Source organism: Aythya ferina (assembly GCF_964211825.1).
Source record: "Aythya ferina genome assembly, chromosome: 13".
In the NCBI taxonomy this organism is placed as follows: Eukaryota; Metazoa; Chordata; class Aves; order Anseriformes; family Anatidae; genus Aythya; species Aythya ferina.
The window spans coordinates 1,163,927-1,181,616 of NC_140311.1; the positions used below are offsets into that span (position 1 = coordinate 1,163,927).

General features: G+C 57.0%; 1 long non-coding RNA gene across 1 annotated transcript; it reads right to left on the reverse strand.

The window, feature by feature from the left end:
* Positions 1-2,406: 2,406 nt before the first annotated feature.
* Positions 2,407-5,420, reverse strand: LOC311444160. Its single transcript, XR_014697670.1, has 2 exons — positions 5,146-5,420; positions 2,407-3,143 (listed from the first exon to the last, which is right to left on the reverse strand). It is a non-coding gene; the product is annotated as an uncharacterized lncRNA (long non-coding RNA).
* Positions 5,421-17,690: the final 12,270 nt, after the last annotated feature.

Sequence of the window (17,690 nt, forward strand, 5' to 3'; positions counted from 1 at the left end):
GGCCACGGCTCTTCCCACAGCAATCACACCGAACACCATGAAAACAGCCCCCTGAGCCCAGTCGCCCTCACATGAGCGCTGTTGGTGTCCCTTACTGTCACTCAGCAGTGGCTGGTGAATTCCTATCAGCATTCAGCTCAACTCCCCCCGTGCCTTTCCCGTCCCTATGGATAAAACTTGTGCTCATTCCCCCACAGCCCTTCCCTCGCCCCTTCAAACCAAAGCTGGGCCGTGTCCACACCGCTCGAGCCCTGGGCACCAGGAGAGATGTGAAGGATCCTGAATGAACACCTTGCATACTCGGGGATTTCCAGGGTTTCCTTGGCAAAATGTCACTGAAGAAAGCCCTTGATGCCAGCACATCTCCCTGCCAGCCCCTCCGCAGCCCCCCAGACACGCTGCACCTAGATGAGGTCCGATGCTGCCTTGCAGAGCAGGACCTGGATTTTTGTAGCACGTGGCCGGCTACAGCAGAACCCAGCAGCATGTGCCGTGTCAGGCCTCCAGATGAGCAGACAGAAAGCCAGAGGCTTCCCGCAGCCCTGCTGCTGGGAAATGCTCTCACGATAGCTCGCTCCAACGCCTTTGGCTCCGCAGAGGGCTGGGTGTCTGCTCAGGCTCAGGGCACTTCCTCTCTTTGAGAGCTGCCACCCCAGGTGGGTTCCCCTCCACTTCTGTTAATCATCTCAGTAGCCAGCCCCGAACAGTCTGGAATTGATAAAAAAAATAAATAAAAAATACCGAGTGGTTCAAGGCAGGGAGAAAAACTTGCAGACAACAAAAGGCAGGGCCAGAAGGAGAATCCATCCCTTCATCCTGCAGACAAGGTGCTCGTGCGGCAGGGATCCTCGGCTGTCCCAGGTATGCAGCCGTGATTTTTTAATGCTTCGCAGACGTAGCGGGCCCATACATCAGCACGCCTTGCCAAGGGAGCTGGGCTAATGAGGGTGATTTATGCAGCGGTCACTAATGGCTGACCCGGGCTTCCATCAATCTCTCCTGGAGGTTTCTGAGGACGGAGGGAGATTACAGCTTTACTGCCAGGAACGGGGGGACGGTGCCGTGCCAGCGTCCCCACCCCGGGGGAAAAACCCATCAGGGTGCCCCCAGCTCCCCTCTGCTGCTGTCTGTTGCCACCATGCACAGCGGGGATCTTGCTTCGGGTTGAAACCCAGGTCCATTTGTTCAAGCTGCAGAGAGCTGAAATCCTCAGGAGTGAGAAAAGGAGTGAGGCACGACCTGAGAAACCCCCGGGGGGGTGCTCCTGCTATGGGCTGTTGTGGCACAGACCTTACAGGGGGCACTGCGCTGAGGCAGCCAGCTAGTGTACGGCAAGGAGTGTTATTAAAATAAACCACACCGAGCCAGCACGGCTGCACAAACTCCAAGCAGCAGAGGAATGGTTAACTTAACCAAAGCCAAAACAAAAACAAAAACAAGAAGGTGAAAAGGGAGATCCAGGAGGATGAAAGGGCTATCACAAGTGTCAGCCTGAAAGGAAAAGAAACAGAGGAGAGGAAAGGAATTCACTTCCCCAGAAACCACAAGTGGCTTGAAGAAATTTGTGAACTGAGGGACCACAGCCTGCCAAGGTGGCACGTCCCCAGCAGGGCCACAAGCTGACCGTGGTGGCACGTCCCCAGGCAGCACAGTGACTGTGCCACGCAGACACAGCGCCAGCAGGATGGGTGCTTGGGAAGGAACAGAGACTTCTTGGCAGGAGATGCTCAAACAGGAGGAGGAGGAGGTGACCAGCCTCGGCGACGCAGGTCTGCAAGTGACACCTGAGTAATAACGGCAGAAGCTTTCTCCTTGGCCTGTGATCATTATTCAGTATATTGGCTCCAAATGGAAGCCGGGGGCACTTTGGATGCGCCCAGCTCCTGCCTCGTCCTCTCACGTGAAAGCTGCCTCCTCGGCTCGCTGCGGTGGGAAGGAGATAAATGATGCCCTGGATGGATGGGGAGGAGAAGCGCTCAGCTCAGGGACCGCTGCTCCTCACCACAACATTAAATTTGGCCTGACGGGCTGGGAATAGATGAGGCTCCAGACAGGCAGCATCCTGCCTTCAAGGTGATGCCTCTACCCTTGAACACCACGGCAGACAGAAAGGCACTGCCAGGGATGGGAGCTGCCGATGGGGGACCAGCTCTGTACCCACAGCATCGTTTGGGGCTTTAAGGCGAAATAGTGGGAACAAGGGGAGCAAACCCACGGGCAGGGGGTGCTGAGTGTGTCCGGGATGGATGCGGCTCTGTCCCAGGCTCTGCTCAGCTGAGCACCGTGGGCGCTGGCCATCAGCGCTCTGGCACGGCGCTCTCCTCTTGGCACTGTCCCCCTCCTATGAAACGCATTAAATATTTAGCGGAGCGCTGAAGCTGTCCGCCTCCATGCCAGGCAGGAGCGTTAGCTATTGGGAAGCGATCCCTTCCCTGGCACCGGGAAGGGTGAAATATGTATTGAAAGGAGGAACCGCTCCAAGAGGAAAGACAGGGAGACAACTTTGTTGTCCCGGCCAAATTCTAGCCTGCCAACTTCTGCTTCTCTAAAATGCTGCCTGCATTTTCAATAAATAACAAAAATCAAAACAAAACCCAATCCCCTCCGTTCCTGCCTGAAATGCTTCTGCAGCGGGCTGTGTAAACACCTGCCACAGCCACCCCAGCCGCGGCTGCGTGTCATTGTTGGGCGAATTGATCTTTGCGTATAGCTTGCACATTTGTCTGTAAAGCTCATTAAGATCCGGCAAGATGAAAGGCAGCACAGAAATGTAAGATCATTATCGTTATCAAAAGAAACACAGAAAACTGCTGCTATAGAGGCAGATTTGTTTCCATATAGAAAGCTGTTCAAAGTTCTCCAAGACACTCTTTAATAAGATGGCTGTTATGTGAATAAACTTCAAGAGCTTCTCTCACGCTGGGGAAAACTTCCAAGGCCCTGTTTGCCTTTCACGTCCATTTCATAAATTCTCCTCGCCGTTCCTGGCAGACGGGAGGTGGTTTTGGTGAGGCAGAGCCCGGCCCTCCCGACCCGCTGGCTGCCATGAGGGCCGCGGTGCTTCGTAGCAGATCTCCGTGCCTGCCCCAAACGGCTGCAGGATCTGGCTGACGGGGACGTGGACGCAGCGAATCCGCTCCTGCCTGGAGGAAGGAGAAGAGTTAAACTCGCTTGAGGCACCATCTTTTCCAAGAAGAATCAGTTCTTCCCACACGGGGTCATTTCTTTCTTGAAACCAGCCTCCCTTTTATCCACGAGAAAATCTGCTCGTAATTACCGACCAAGGAAGAAGGGGCTTCTGGAAATATTCATCTGCAGCTGAGCCATTTTCACCCTGGCACTGGCGGAACGAGCCTTCCCCGCTCCCATCTGTCGCCTTCACGGTGCTGCCAGCCGGGCTGTGGCACCCAGCGCCGTGCTCGGCCAGGACTGTGACACTGGGGGGGTCCCCAGTCGGATACCGGGGGCCAGGACCCATCGTGGCACGGAGCCAGAGCAGAGGATGCCACCGGGCCAAACCTGCCTTCCCCTGCAGATTCTGATGGGGTCCCCGCTCCTTCTGCAGGGAAACATCCGCAGCTTCTCCCCGTGGGGTATCCTTCCCTCTCTAACTGCATCCCATTTACATCGCCAGGAATAAATCAATCTGCTTCGTGGTGCCTACACCTTCAAATATTTATAGACTGTTATTATACTTTTCACTCCCTCCCTATACACACATGCCCTTTCCTTTAAACGTCTCTTCACCAAACTATGTCTATTTAGTTCTTTTAATCCTTCCCCATAAATCTGCCCTGATCCACTCACTGCACCCTGTCCATTTATTTCCATTAATGAGAGGCTCAGCAAAGCTCCCCGCAGCGATGGCCAGGCCAGAGCTGCCCAGGAGGGGGCTGTTATCGCCTCCCCCCCCGGCACAGCACCTCGGGGACCACAGCCCCGAGGTGCTTTAGCCCCGAGCATCCCCCCGTCCCCTACCGCAATGCTCAGCTCTGTTCCCCAGCCAGACTTCTGCTTTCTGTCTTCTTCGGATTTTGCTTTTTTTTTTTTTTTTTTTGCCTTTTTTTTTTTTTTTTTAACCCAACTGCAAATGACAAAACTGCGAGCAGCTCCCAGACAACTTGCAAACCCAGAAATGAGCTATTTCTGGTGACTGAATTTAAACTTCCTTTCTTATTTGCAAATTGCCTGTGAGCAGATTGCGAGTAGCAGGCATCCAGAAGCTGGGGAAGGCTGCGAGTTTAGATTCGGATGCCCCACGTGGGCTCCTTCCCTTCCTCAGTCTGCTGAGCCCCGAGCCACCAGGAGCAGCAGCCCAGCTCCCCAGGACTCTGTGCTCAGCATCCCCTTTTGGCAGCCAGCCTCCAGCCTCTCCCCCAGCTCGGCTGCTCCTCTGGGTGTACCGATGTGCCGGATAGCAAGCACCAGGAGCATGGGAGACCTGGTAGGGAGAAGATATTCTTCTCCATCAGGACTTGGAGGAGCTGGCCCTGCCTGGCTGAGCCGTGTGGATGGTTCTTGCCTTGCAGCAGCCTCCTCAAGGAGCTCTGCACCCCTGCCTGGGCCAGGTGCTCGCTGCCTGGATGGGGACAGGGACAGGGACAGGGACGAGCTCTGCTGCACATCCCCAGGCACGAACCTGCTCAGCTCAGCTGCCCCGCCGAGGCTGCTCATGTGAAATTTGGCTCCCGGACAGGAACACAAAGTTATTCTTTAAAAACAGAATAAAAGAAAGAAGAAAGGGGCTGCTGAAGTCAGCACATTTCCCATTGCCAGGTGGGGCCACAAGCAGAGCTGCGAAACCTACGTGAGGTTAAAATTTGCTGTGATGAAGCTGCGTCAGGCAATGACCCCCCAGCACCTAGAGCTGGCTGAGGCTGCAGCAGAACATCCTGTCCTCCATCCATCCCTTACCCTGCTTTTGGGGAGGGCTGACTGCCCTGAATTCTCCAGGGGGTGACAACAGGCCACCCCACACCCCCCAGCAGACAATTAGAGGGTGAGGGGCAGCGTGAGGCCATGTAACCCATCTCAGCCTTCCCACTATTTTCATCTGTAGCCAGGCAAGCTCCTGTATCTTTTCCATACCAAAACCTTCAACCTCCACCGCAGTGATTGCTTTCTCATTCCCTTCTTCCCTGGTACCCTGGATCCAACAAAGCCTTCCTCCTGGCAGCAGCTGTTCCACCCTCCAGACCCCCAGCTATCTCGTGAGGCTCCTCCATCCTGAAGGGAACGGACCCAGGCAGGTCTCTTCCAAAAGTAATTGAGGACTCTTCTGCAAGGAAAAGCTCCCCAGGCCACCTGCAGCTCCTGACCTCCACCTCCCTCTGCAAAGAGGGAAAAACCAGCCTCCAGCCCCTCATTTCAGAGCCACCCCCCATTCCCAGCCAGCCTCCCAGCACTTGGCCACCTCTGCACCTCCCACCCAGCAGGTGCTGCTTTGTATTGCCACGCAAAGCCCAGCTCAGCTGCAAGCCCTTGTGAGATTAAAGCAACTTCTCTCCCATTAAACTCCTTTCTGTGATCCTCTGCAAGTTCCGGGGCTTGCAGCCATGTGAGCAGAGCCCACGTCCTGGGCTGTTGTTCACCTCCAGGGTGTCTCTGCAGAGCCAGCACCACGTTTCTGCCCCTTGCTGCCACCCTGACCAGCGTCCCTCTGAGCCCTGCCGCAAGAGGGGAATTTCAGGGAGATGGTCACGAGGGGCTCGAGCGAGCAGGGTACCCCTGTCCGGGCACGAGCTGCTCCCTGGGTGCCCGACCCCCAAACGAAGGGGCTGTAATTATCCTTTGGCCCTTGCACAAATTGCTCATTGACTTGGAGCGCCGAGTGCTGACGCGTTGGCTCAGTTCGGAATTGGGGTTTAAATCAAAGAGCTTCCCTCCAGGGATCTGGGGGAGATGGAGACAATTAGATTTGAGCCCTGAAGTTTTACAAGTCTAATAAATTTCCTGGTAGCCTCAGGCTGCCGGGCTGCCGTGCAGGAGCCAGGCGAGAGACCTTGGTGAGTGAAAGCAAACATTTCTCAAGGCAGGAAGCCACAACACGGATCTTCCGTCCCCGGCCAGGGGCTGGCTCCTTGGCCCCATGTCCTGCTGGGCTGGCAGCTCCATGGCTGGGCTGATGGGGGCACCAGGCCCAGAGGAGCAGGGCTTCTGCTGGAGGAGCTGAGAAAAGAGCATCTCCTCAACTGTGCTTCATGCAGAACCACCAGGAAAGGGGGCATGGGGAGAGGTTATGGAGATTGGAGATGTTGGCACCATGGCAGCAAGCACCCAGGGGAGGCCAGCACTGGGCAGCCCTCACCCCTCGGGGGGCACAGCCTCACCGGCTCGCTATCCTGCCAGGGATGCTCTTCTTCTGACCAGGCAGGGCCCCACATCCACCCCACCCTTGCTCCAGCAGTGCTGATGGAGAAGAGGATGGAAAAGGAAGACTCCTTTCTGCAGGAACCCTGGCTTCTGGGAGCCCCACAGCAACCCATCAGCACGGCGATCCCTGGTGGTGTCGGGACGTGTGGGGTCCCCTGCCATGGGCGGCTGAATGGGAGCAGTCATGGGAGCTGCTGCTGCGGGCTGGCCTGAGGACATGAAATTTCCTAAATCTGCCCGTGCCTGTGCAGGGCTGTCCCCACACACACCCTTCAAGGACCCCCGGGTGCTGCATCTCGTGTGCCCTGCAGTGACAGCACTGTGTCACGGTGACAGTGGGTTCCCTGGCCCTCTTTCTCTGCCTTTTTTTGCCCCCAAAATTGCGGAGTCAAGCAGAAGGGTGATAATCAGGAAGAGCCTGCAGGGAAATCTCCTCCGGTGCTGCCCGGCTGTGGGCACGGTGCCACCAGCTGTCCCCTGTCCCCGTCCCAGCACGGCAGCCGTGGCAGCTCCGGGTGCACCCACACCGCCCTGCGCCGTGCCCGTCCCTTTGGACCCGGGTGAGAGCCCTCAGCCAGCTCCAATCCTCCTCCCACGCCACCCCCTCCGTGCTGGGTGCCTCCGGTGTTTGTTCAACAGAATATTGCCATAAATTACATACTCCTCTGACACGATGTAAAACATGTTTTATGCTCCCATTTTCCCCCTGTCTTCCCGCTCACCCTTCTTCTTTTCCAATTTGAGCTGGATACACTGTGCCAGGGATTAGCACAGACTTATTTAAGCAGCCAGTCAGCTCTAAAGCATTGCTCATAAAACCCGGAGGTCTCTGCAAGCCCATCGCACTTGTCGCTGCTGACCATAAATCCCCACTTCATGTGAGCCTCTCTCCCCCTCCTGTTCCTGCTCCCTTCCCGAAGCAGCCTGGCAGCTCCACCACGCACGGGACTGGGCAACAGCAAGCTGTTGGGGTGGTTCCTTTTTATTTTTTAAGACCCTATATCCCAACTTCTCCCTAAATGCCCTGTTACCTACCACATCCCCTTGGGCACAGAGGGATCCAGAGGACCTGGGCACCCTGTTGGGGTTCATCCACCCCCTGGCATTGCAGGCTGGGTGAGCAGGGGTTTGGTGATGGCTCGAGGCAGCAGATGCAGCTGTGAGCACGAGGAACATCTCCCATTGAGACCCAGCAGCAGGGCTGGGACCCCCCAGAGAGGACAGCGGAGCAGGGTCACCTCTCCCAAGGTGTGGGGGTCCCAGCACAGGCTGGCAGCACGCAGCAGCAGGGGACCACCCCGCCGTGCCCTGCCCTGAGTGCCAGCGGCAGCACGTGGGACACTTGGCACATGCTGGCCCCATCGGTGGCAGCAGGGAGGAGAACCAGGCTGGAGGACTTTGATCTCCTCCTTTAAAGCAAATATTTCCTCGCTGGGACTTTGCTAACCCCTCATCCTGACAGGCCGGATTCCTTCCTTTATGCTCTGCAAGGAAAGCTCCAAACAGAGACTTCCCTCTGGAGGAATTCACGGCACCCACCCTGGTGACAGGGCTGCGAGGCAGTCTGCGCTTCCCCCCTGTTTGTATTTTGTCTTGTGTTTTTTGGACGGGAACCACGGCGTTCAGAGCGCTGGCAAAGAGCAGAATACCCTGAGCAAGCACAGCTGGGCTGGCTCCAAAGGCTGTGGCCAGGATCCGGGGTGCGGGGCCGGGTCTGTGCAGGAGCAGCTGCCCTGCCAGCGGGCACTGCGGGGCCGATGGGGCACCCATGTCACTGCCAGCAGGCACCCAGGGGTGGCAGTGGTGCCCTCTGGTTCCCTCCATGCAACAGGGGAGGCAGCGGCCCCTGAGCAGTGACCCCCAAGCAGGCAGACCCAGCTGAGTCCCCCTGAGCCCCTGGGGACAGCCAGGTCCCCCTGACCAGGGGACGAGCAGCTCTGGACAGAGAGCAGCAGGTAATGAGGAAATCTTATCACCGCTTCCTGCTAATTTTCTGAGTGCACCACAAAAAAATACAGTCCTGGGGACATGTGTAACTAATTAAATGGTACAGGGAGAAGAAAAACACTGATTTTTTTTTTCAAGACTTTGAATTATGTCTGGAGGTGAAGGAGTCAGCAGGCTCGGGGGATAATTAATCACCGGAGGTGAGGTGCCCTGGCTCCCCATGCCAGCGCCTGCTCCTGGCCGCCAGCCCTTGCACGGCACCGGCCAGCTCTGAGCACAGCCCATGGTGCTGGTGTGGGGCAGGGAAACTGCTTGTGGAGCCAGAGAGAGGAGAAGAAGGGCTCCGTGTGACGTGGGACGGAGTTTGGCACGAGGGACCCCAAGGAGGCCAAGCCGGAAATGCTCCCTCTGGCTGGGAACTCTCCCGGGATGAGGTTCGGGCACGTCCTTGGTGCTGCCCCCAACATCCCCATGCTGAGGGGTGTCGGACAAGCAGTGCCTGTGGGGCTGGGGACACTGAGCCTCTGCACCAGGCCCACCGAACCATCATGAGCATCCTTCCCAAATATCCCCGTTGGGGCTGGCACAGAGTACATCCACGTCCTGCTGGGTGCTCCCCTCCTCCTGGGGCTGCTGAGGGCCCTGGCAGCCAGCACAGAGGTGAAAAGCTCTGGGTGCAGCTTCTCCCGAATGCTGAGCGCTGCCCTCCTCACCCCGCGGTGGCACGCAGAACGTCCCACACTCGTGGTGCCATTCAAGCCACTTCATGACCGAGTTTTCCTTTCCAGTCCCCGCCCCGTGACCGTAATCTTGTTTCTGTGTGTTCCGTATCCAAGGTGCAAGAAGTCATCGAGAGCCGTTGTTAGCTGGAAGGGTGTATTTGGTGTGGGAAACGGCGAGCAGATACTCCGTAATCCCCGTGTCAGCTCACATCCTTCTCCCATCCCGCGTGGGCACTGCACCAAACAAACAGGAGCCTGGTTACCGTCACCCTGGCCCTTCCCCTGCCCTCCAGGAGGAGCAGGCTGTGTTTGGGACGTGTCTCCCTGTCTGTGCCATCAGGAGAGCTCCGCACAGACCCACACACCTCTCCCAGTCGCAGGCAAGGCTTCCCCCGACACTTTTAGGGGGCAAGGAGGAGAGGCCAGGACTCTGTCCAGCCCCATCCCAGTGCTCAGCACCATCCCTGCCTTGGCACAGCATGGGCAGCGGGTGCCACCAGCCAAATCCAAGCAACCTGCAGGGAATGGGGGGTCCCAAATCCCATCTGAGCTCACTGACCCATGGATCTGGTGGATATCTGAGGCCAAGCAGCCCAGCTCAGGGCATCGCAGCAAGGGGAAGGGGTCATCCCTCCTGCCCCAGCCTCGCCTGGCCACTGCAAGCGGGGATCCTGCCCCAGCCTGCACAGGCACGGCCCCGGGAGGCTCCCGGCCGCCGGCTGCCTGCAAGCTGAGGCAAGGCTCTGTGGGATTTCAAAGAGGCAGGCACGCTCCTTGCCGAGGCAGCCCCAACACGCATGGCTGGGCACGGCGAGGGCTGCCGTCTCGGGAATGGCCCCAGAGCCTCCCGCTGCCTGGCAGGGAGGGGAATAAAAACCCTTACTGCCAGCTTCTCCAGCGTTTCCTCCCCCGGAGCAGAGCAGCAGGATGGGACAGTGCCCTCAGGGCTGGGACAACTCTGCCCCTGCCCCTAAAAGCCAGAAATAGGGGAAAGATGAGTGAGGGGTGCAGGGGGCACGGGCCCAGCCCAGCTGGCTGAGCATTTCTGTGAGCTGACCCAAATCTTTCCAAGGAAGAGCTGTAATCAGGGAACGCTGATCCCACACTTCAGAGTGGCTTTTTTGGAAACGTATCTGTTTCATCAACATGTTTTGTGAATAATTATGAAAACATACTATGAGGTCCAGGAATTTCATTGGAATTCCATCATTTTTCCTGTTAGTTGGAACAGCGAAGTCAAAACAAAATGCTCTGACCACTTCAAAACCCACTTCCAACCTTGCCAAGAGGATTCTTTTGAAGATAATTTCCCCATTTATTAGAGGGCAATGTTTTCAGACCCAGCAGTGCCGGGGTTGCGGTGTCACATCCTGCACCCATTGCCCCGTCGCTCCTCCTGGGCTGGCCCTGACCCCGCTCCTGGGGGGATCACCCCAGAGGGACGGGGGGGCTCCCTGCAGCATGCCCCCAGCCCCAGGGCCTGGAGACAGCGTGGCAGAAGTGGCTGGGTGGCCTTTCCCTTGCCATCACAGCGCTTTTACCTGCTTCTCTCCCAGGCAGCAGCTCGGGACTGGGGGCTGTCAGTCTGGGCCCTTTCAATTAGCATTTTGCTCTCTTGTGCTACCCAGCGCTTAGAGGTGTGTCCAGCCGGCACCCAGGGGCCCTCCCAGCCGGTCTGAAATACCATTTCCATCTCTGACCGGAGTAATTGATGTCCTATTTTCCCTTCATTCATATGCAGGTGGCATGAGAAGGCTGGAGCGATGCAGAGCAGGAGCTGTCACCAAGCCCCTCGCTGCTGGCCACCAGCATCACCAGCTCTGCTGGAATTGATCCCCTGCTTCCCCCAAAACTGTGGACCCACAGAGCAGGGGCCAAGCTGACAGCATCCCCGGACCAGTGCCTGCTTGAAGATTCAGCTCAGACACAGAGAGAAATATCTGCCTGCCATCCACCTGGGTCCCGGGGGTGTCTGTCTGTATCGCTGGTACTTGGCACGGGGATCGCCGTGTGCATGTCTGCAACACCCTCATGTCCCCAAACAATGGTGGGGTCCCAGAGGGGGTGAGAACTGGGGGAGCAGGACCCCCCATGATGTCAGCCCCCATTTGTAGGGGAGGCACAGCCCGTGTGAGCCCCAGGGCACTTGTACTGCCCTCAGATCCTCACCCCGACAGCCTGGGGGATGCCACGTCCCAGGGGACGGGGCTGGGGCAAGGCCGACCCATGTCCCTGCCCCATGTCCCATCCTCACCGTCTGGCAGCACGGCAGAAGGAGGCCCTGGCTGCCTTCCTCCCGGCTCCCAGGGGCCGGTGACTGATGGGTGCATTAGGCTGGAGAGGGAGCAGGTGACAGCAGGGCAGCCCGCAGACAGCCACGGCTCGCTGACACGAGACAGGGAACACTGATTACTTTGCCAGCCCCAGAGCAGACACCTAATAACAAGGCGGCGAGGGAGCAGGGACGGCAAGGATAAATAGCTCGGAGGCTGCAGGGCTTCTCCGCACCATCGCAGCCCCCATGCGCGGGGGCGTATCGCCACAAACTTTGCTTCTGCTTGATCCTTGTCTGCGGGCGGGCGCGGGGCTGGCGTGCAGGCTGCGTGCGTGTGCCTGCCCGTGCGGCGCTCGGTGCAGCAGGTCCGTCCACTGAGTCACCCGGGCAGGAAGGGCAAGGCACCGTGTTAACCGCCTCCCCTCCGGCAGCAGCTCCCTGGGAAGAGAGGGGTTTGCTCGGGAGGTGCCAAGGCAGGGCAGGAGGCCTGCAGAGCCCTCGTGGCCTCGTACACGTGCGCGGTGCCCCACGCATGGGGCTGTGCGCGGGACATGTGGCAGCGGTGGGCAGGGGTGGCCTGAGGGGTGGCACAGCTTGTCCTCCTCCCCCAGGTCTCTCCATGCACCCTTCAGGTCTGCACCACCACCATCGGGTGTCTCAGGAACGGGTCGGTGTTCCCTCTGACCTCCCTGCAGCCACACAGCCCCTTGAGGCTCTCCTGGGATTATACATTTATTGCAATTTCATTTTGGGGTGCTCTTTAAGGAGTTAAAGGAGATGAAGGAAGAAGAGGCAAAAAAATCAAGGATTGCCAGGACCGAGAGGGAGAGTATCTCCCCAGGGAGATCACCCTGTTGCAGAGGATGTAAAATCCTCTCCCCCCCATGGAGAAGCGGTGTTTGCCCCAGCAGCAGACCCCGTGCCCGGGGAGGTCGGCTGCTCGGCAGGAATTTGGCACAGCCACCCAGGAACAGGGCAGCTGCCCCGCCAGGACAAGCGTCTGGGATAAAAATCAGTGCCAGGATCGCTCAGACAAGTCGTGCTGCTGGGGTCACTGCACAGTCTATGGCCCGTCTCGTGCCCGGGGATGTGTGCTGAGGAAGCACAAGTCGCTGGCTGCCCTCCAGGAATAGATAAGCTGTTTAGTTATAGAATAACTCGATTAACCAGGCTGTGTGGGGACAGCAGATCACCACTGCCAAGCCCGAGATGTGGGCCTGAGGTGCCCTTTGGCCTGCTGTGATAAAGCAGCGGGTTCAGCCTGGAGCAGAAAGGGCGGTGGGGAAGCTGCAGTGCCGGGAGCGGCGCACATACCCAGGCACTCGATGGACACCTTCTGCAATAGCTCACGGAGACACAGAGGTGCTGCGAGCTACACAACCCATGACGTGCTGTGCCACCCCATCCTGTCCCATTTCCCTCCCCTTTCCCTGGACAGCCAGCAGCAGTAGCAGCAGCCTCCCCGTGGCTCCGCCAGGTCCATCCTTGTACCATTAGTCTGACCTCTCTCGCTGGCTCTGATGCCCTGCACAAGCCCTGGCTGCTCCCTGGGCTCCATCCCCCCTCCCAAGTGGCAGAGCTGCCAATATTTGGGCTGCTGCAGCCCCTGAGCTGCCGTGCCTTCCCAGACCAAGCACAGGGCTGCGAGTCCATGCCCAAGTGACCAGGGTGGCTTTGCTGCTGGTCCTGCATAAAGCACTTCAGGTTTTTATCTCAGCCCATCTCCTGAGGCCTAGGAGCAGCCCTCTGAACCTAATGGACATTAGTGACCTGATTAGTGAGCGCTTGGTGTCTGCTCGGCCCACTCAAGGCAGCTACCTCAAGGCCAAGGCTGGGAAAAGATGGGACTTTTCTCCCTCTGGATGAGTGAGGCTGGGAAGGGAAGAGCACAAAAACTTCCTGCAGCCGTCACAGCTTCCTGGGGATTAGCTGGGGAAGGGAAGGTCGGCTCATCCTGGGGACAAGCAGCTCATTTGCTAAATTAAAGCGCTAACCGAGGAACCAATTTTTCTGTGTGTCTAATTTCTCCCTTTGTAATACTTGTTATTTATCCTGCTAATTGCTGGCGCTCAGGGCAGACCAGGCGGCTGTTTCCACAGCCCAACAGCACCAGGAGCTGGGCTGCTGGTGCAGGCAGGGGGCAGATCTGCCCTCCTGTGCCAGGGGGAGCAGGGCAGGGGGGCTGATCCCATCCCTGATCCCATCCCTGATCCCATCCCCATTCCCAACCCCATTCCCAGCCCCACGCCACCCACTCCTCCTAGCCCAGCCCCATGCCAGCTGCGCACCCTGCCCTCCTGCTCAGCACCGCTGCAGGAAGGGGAGGGAGGAAAAGCATTGCTTAATTCTCTTCACGAGCAGGGGAATTGCTTTATAGCCTCTCTGCAAGCCGTCTCCTTTGCCACTGGCTTTCCTGTGCAGCTTCCCCGGGCACTGGCGCTGCGATGGTTTTAATGAGGGAGATTTCAGAGGTGGTGAGTAAGGCTGTGAAGCCTCACTCAAACCCACGGCCAAATCCCTCCATCAAAAGAGCCAGCGACTTTTAAGCAAAGTCCTCCAAACTGTTCCTGAGGCTCTGAGCCTGGTCCCTTCTCCTGCCTCTGGCTCTCAGGTGCCCTCTCGGGAGCTCTCACCCGTAGCTCTTGGTGAAATCAGCTTAGGCGTGCCTGCCTCCTTGTTTCGGTGCTGACAGCGAAGCCATCCTTGACCTCACCCCACCGCAGACAAACCACCAGGCAGAGGCCAGATGAAGAAAACGGCCTCCTCTGCCCCTCAGACCGTAAGATGGAGAAGAATTGGCTTGTGGTGAGGCAGAGGCACGAAGGAAAGGGCAGGGACATGGTGCTGGCTCAGCTGCCTCCCGGCTCTGCCACCCCCTGCCCCGCTCTCCTGCAGCCACCCCACGCCGCGGGCTGCTTGCTTTGCACCAGAAACGTCTCCACTTCCCCCACAACACATCATAAGGCAACCACACAAACCAGAGGATGTAAGTCTGAGCGGCTCCGAGCGCATCGGGCAAATTTGATCCTGCCAGATTAGGGAAGGCATTAGCGGGGCTTTGAGCCCTCGCCGGGGTCTGGGGTTTATATATGGCCACGGTCACCGCTCCGAGAGTGACATTGCAATACATCACGCCTGCCAGCCGCAGCCCGCGGCTCCCTGGCACCTGGCCAGCCAAAGGTAATTTTGTGCTGAGTGATATCAGAAGTCAAAATGAGCCCCACATACTTCGTGCAATTCCCAGTGGCTGTAAAACACCTCGGCCGTCTCCCATCCAACATTTATGTGTTTTGCATTAAACTTCCCCAAATTAGTGCTAAGTGCATTAAAGTTGTAAAAATAGCCTGCGCAAAACCCCATTAAATGCTTAAATATACGGACCCGGTGCACGGGGATCTATAATTCAGGCCGGAATTCGGGAGCCCTGTCAAGCAGAGGTCCCGTGCCGGGGGGACGTCGGAGCCCTTGGTTGCTGCGGGAGGAGATGGTGCCAGAGCTGGGAGCAGCTTTTCCCCCACCAGGAGCTTCCTCCGAGACGTCAGACGTTGCAGCTCTATTAATACTCGCCGAGCATCGGATGCAGACAAGACAGGCCGGGGGGATGGGAGGGGAGGAGGCAGGCGGGGAGGAAACATCCAGGCTTGGCCTTACGCACCACTGTCCTGGCACGTTTGGGGGATAATGGGGTGGAAGAAGGCCCGAGGGAATGCACACTGGCCCGGGTTCAGCTATTGTGGGGAAGCAGAAATCTCGCTTCTGCCCTGGATGAGGCTGTTACCACGTTTCGGAGGGAGCCGGGAGCGCTGTCGTCACTCTGGGAGGAGGTTTTGCAAAGATCATCTCCCCCAGCACTGCCTGCTCGAGGTGGGGATCCCCCAGGCATCTCCCCCAGGTGCTGTGCTGGACCCAAGTGCATCACGTCTCTGGGGACCTGGCACCCAGCCTGAATTTCTCATTTCATCCCATCTTCTCCAGCAACCCAGGTTTGGTGTTTGCATCCCAGGATGCCCGGACACCTCGAGCACATGCACAAGGAGGGTGTCGCTGGATGGTGGCTGCACTCAATGCTTCCCATCATCCGGAGACATCTTCCTCGTGGTGCTCTTTCCTCCACCAGAGGAACTGATCCACCGATCTCCAGATTGCAACCACTGCAGGGCAGAACCAGTCAGGTAGGAGGCAGCCCACAAGGGTAGGGAAGGGAGATTTCCTGGTGTTTGCTTTTCCCACGCATTCCCAGAAAGGTGGGGATCTTTTCCAGGCAGATTTCAGGCTGGCTCTTGGCCGAAGCGAGCTGGGAAATGTGCAAACAGCCATAAAATCACCCAATCTGAAGAGGAAATGGCTCGGCCTCCCTGGTGTTTTTCCATGAGGGAGCAGACTATCGGCTCAGCCTCTGGGTCTAGAAAAGCAGACTGAGGGCCAGGGAAGGAGGTTTGGCTCCTTTGATCCCGCTGGTCAAACTCCAAAGGCTCTGTCCCACTCCCTCTGCTCTGCTCTTGCCACCACCACTCTCCATGCACCTCCCCTGATAGCAAATTGACACTTTGGGAGGGAGAAGGCACGACCACTTGTGTCATAAACCGTGCTGGGAGAAATAAGTGGGTATGCTGGTCCAGCACCCAGGCTGGGCACCTCATGAGGGTCCCCTGCTGTAAGGAAGCAGCACCTTGCTGCCTGGACACTTTCAATTGCAACTGGAGAAGAAGCTTGTGACCTCAGCCGCTTTTTTTGGCATTATTTTTCTGCCCTGTAACACCTCTCCCTTGCTCTGCTCCTGCAGAAGAGAAAAAGCCCATTAGTGATGTCCCGAGCGGGGTGGCCTCGGGTGCGCGGCCAGGTCCTGGTGGCTCTTGGCCATTACACTCCGTGCTTCCTCTCAAAGGTACCTGTCCAGCTTTATTACTGTCACTTCCCAACCCTTTGGAAGCCTTCCCAAGATGTACTTACGGAATTACTGTTCCCACTCTGCAGAGAAAACAGCTAAAGCCTTGTTATAACTCCTTAATGTTAACATCTGAATGGAGGGATTATCCTCCCTTACAAAAGGCTACATGTTTGTTTAACGCTGTTTTCACTTGTTTGAAAGTGAATTTTATAAAGTCCCTTTCCCTCCCTGCGCCTCCCCCTGGCTCCAGCCCTTCAGTTTCTCGCTGGGGACGGAGCAAGCCTCGGGCACTTGTAGCTTTTCCTGCTGGAAACATTGCTCTTAAAGCTGCGCCGAGATGGGGCCTTTGGTTTCACTTTGTGCAAGGTTCCCAGCTCATCTGTGTGCCCAGCTCCACTTGCACTGGGAGGTCCCGAGCCCACTTTTGGTGCTGAACCTGCACGGAGGCTGCTCCATGGCTGGCAATGCTGCTGATCTGGCCAAAGAGAAATCCAAAATCAAGAAATGAATTTGCCCGCTGCTGGCTGGCACTGCCACAGCTGGTGGCACTGCCGGGGCATTTGGGAAGCACAAGCAGCAGCCAGGCGTGGGGCAGGACCCATCTGCATGGGAAAACCTGGTGAAACCACAGCCCATGACGCAGTGCCCTCACCATCCGATGTGCAAAACTGTGACAGGATCAGGCCCACGGCTAGGCTGGAGAGGGAGCAAGAGACAGTGGGGAGGAGATTTCCCTGTGATCAGAAGCAGCAGGAGCACAGGTTCCCACATATTCAACTTTGGGATGTGCAGAGAGGTGCAAGGGAGTGGGGAGAAAGGGGAACAAAACTCCTCCAGAGCTGAAAAGCTTCCAGCGGGTTCACGCTGCCTGCATCACATCCCAAACTGCATCCCATACCCCATCCCAAATTGCATCCCATGACGTATCCCATGCCGCATCCCACTCAGCACCCCACTCAGCACCCCGCTCCACATCCCCAGTCCCCCCAGCGCCGCTCCTGCCCGAGCCGCCCGCCCCTGCCCGCCTGGCTCCGGCGTGTATGGAGCCGCTGAAGCTTTTGGACCAACTGCGTTGTTTTTTTTAGAAGCCACAATATTTATAAATGGTTGGTAAAATATTTACGTTACGAGCCAGTTTGCCTTGTTGGTTTAAAAAATTAATATAACATTAACTCCTCTCAGAACATTTAGGTTTTTAAGAATTGAGCTGAAAATTAAACAATCGTTGGATTTGTGGTGGGAGTAACGTGGCAGCAGGAGTATTTATCACGTGCAAAACAAATGGGATTGCCACTTCTCTGCCAAAGACATCAGAATTTGGGGGTATTTTTATGTCCTGAGTAAATATTCTCAATTCTTTGTGAACAGTTTAAAAAACAAAAAATAATAATAATAAAACCTGGTGGTTAAGAACGATCAAAACAAAGCCCAGACATTGATGTCATACTTAGAAAATATAGGAGGCTTAAAGATAAACTTTTACATT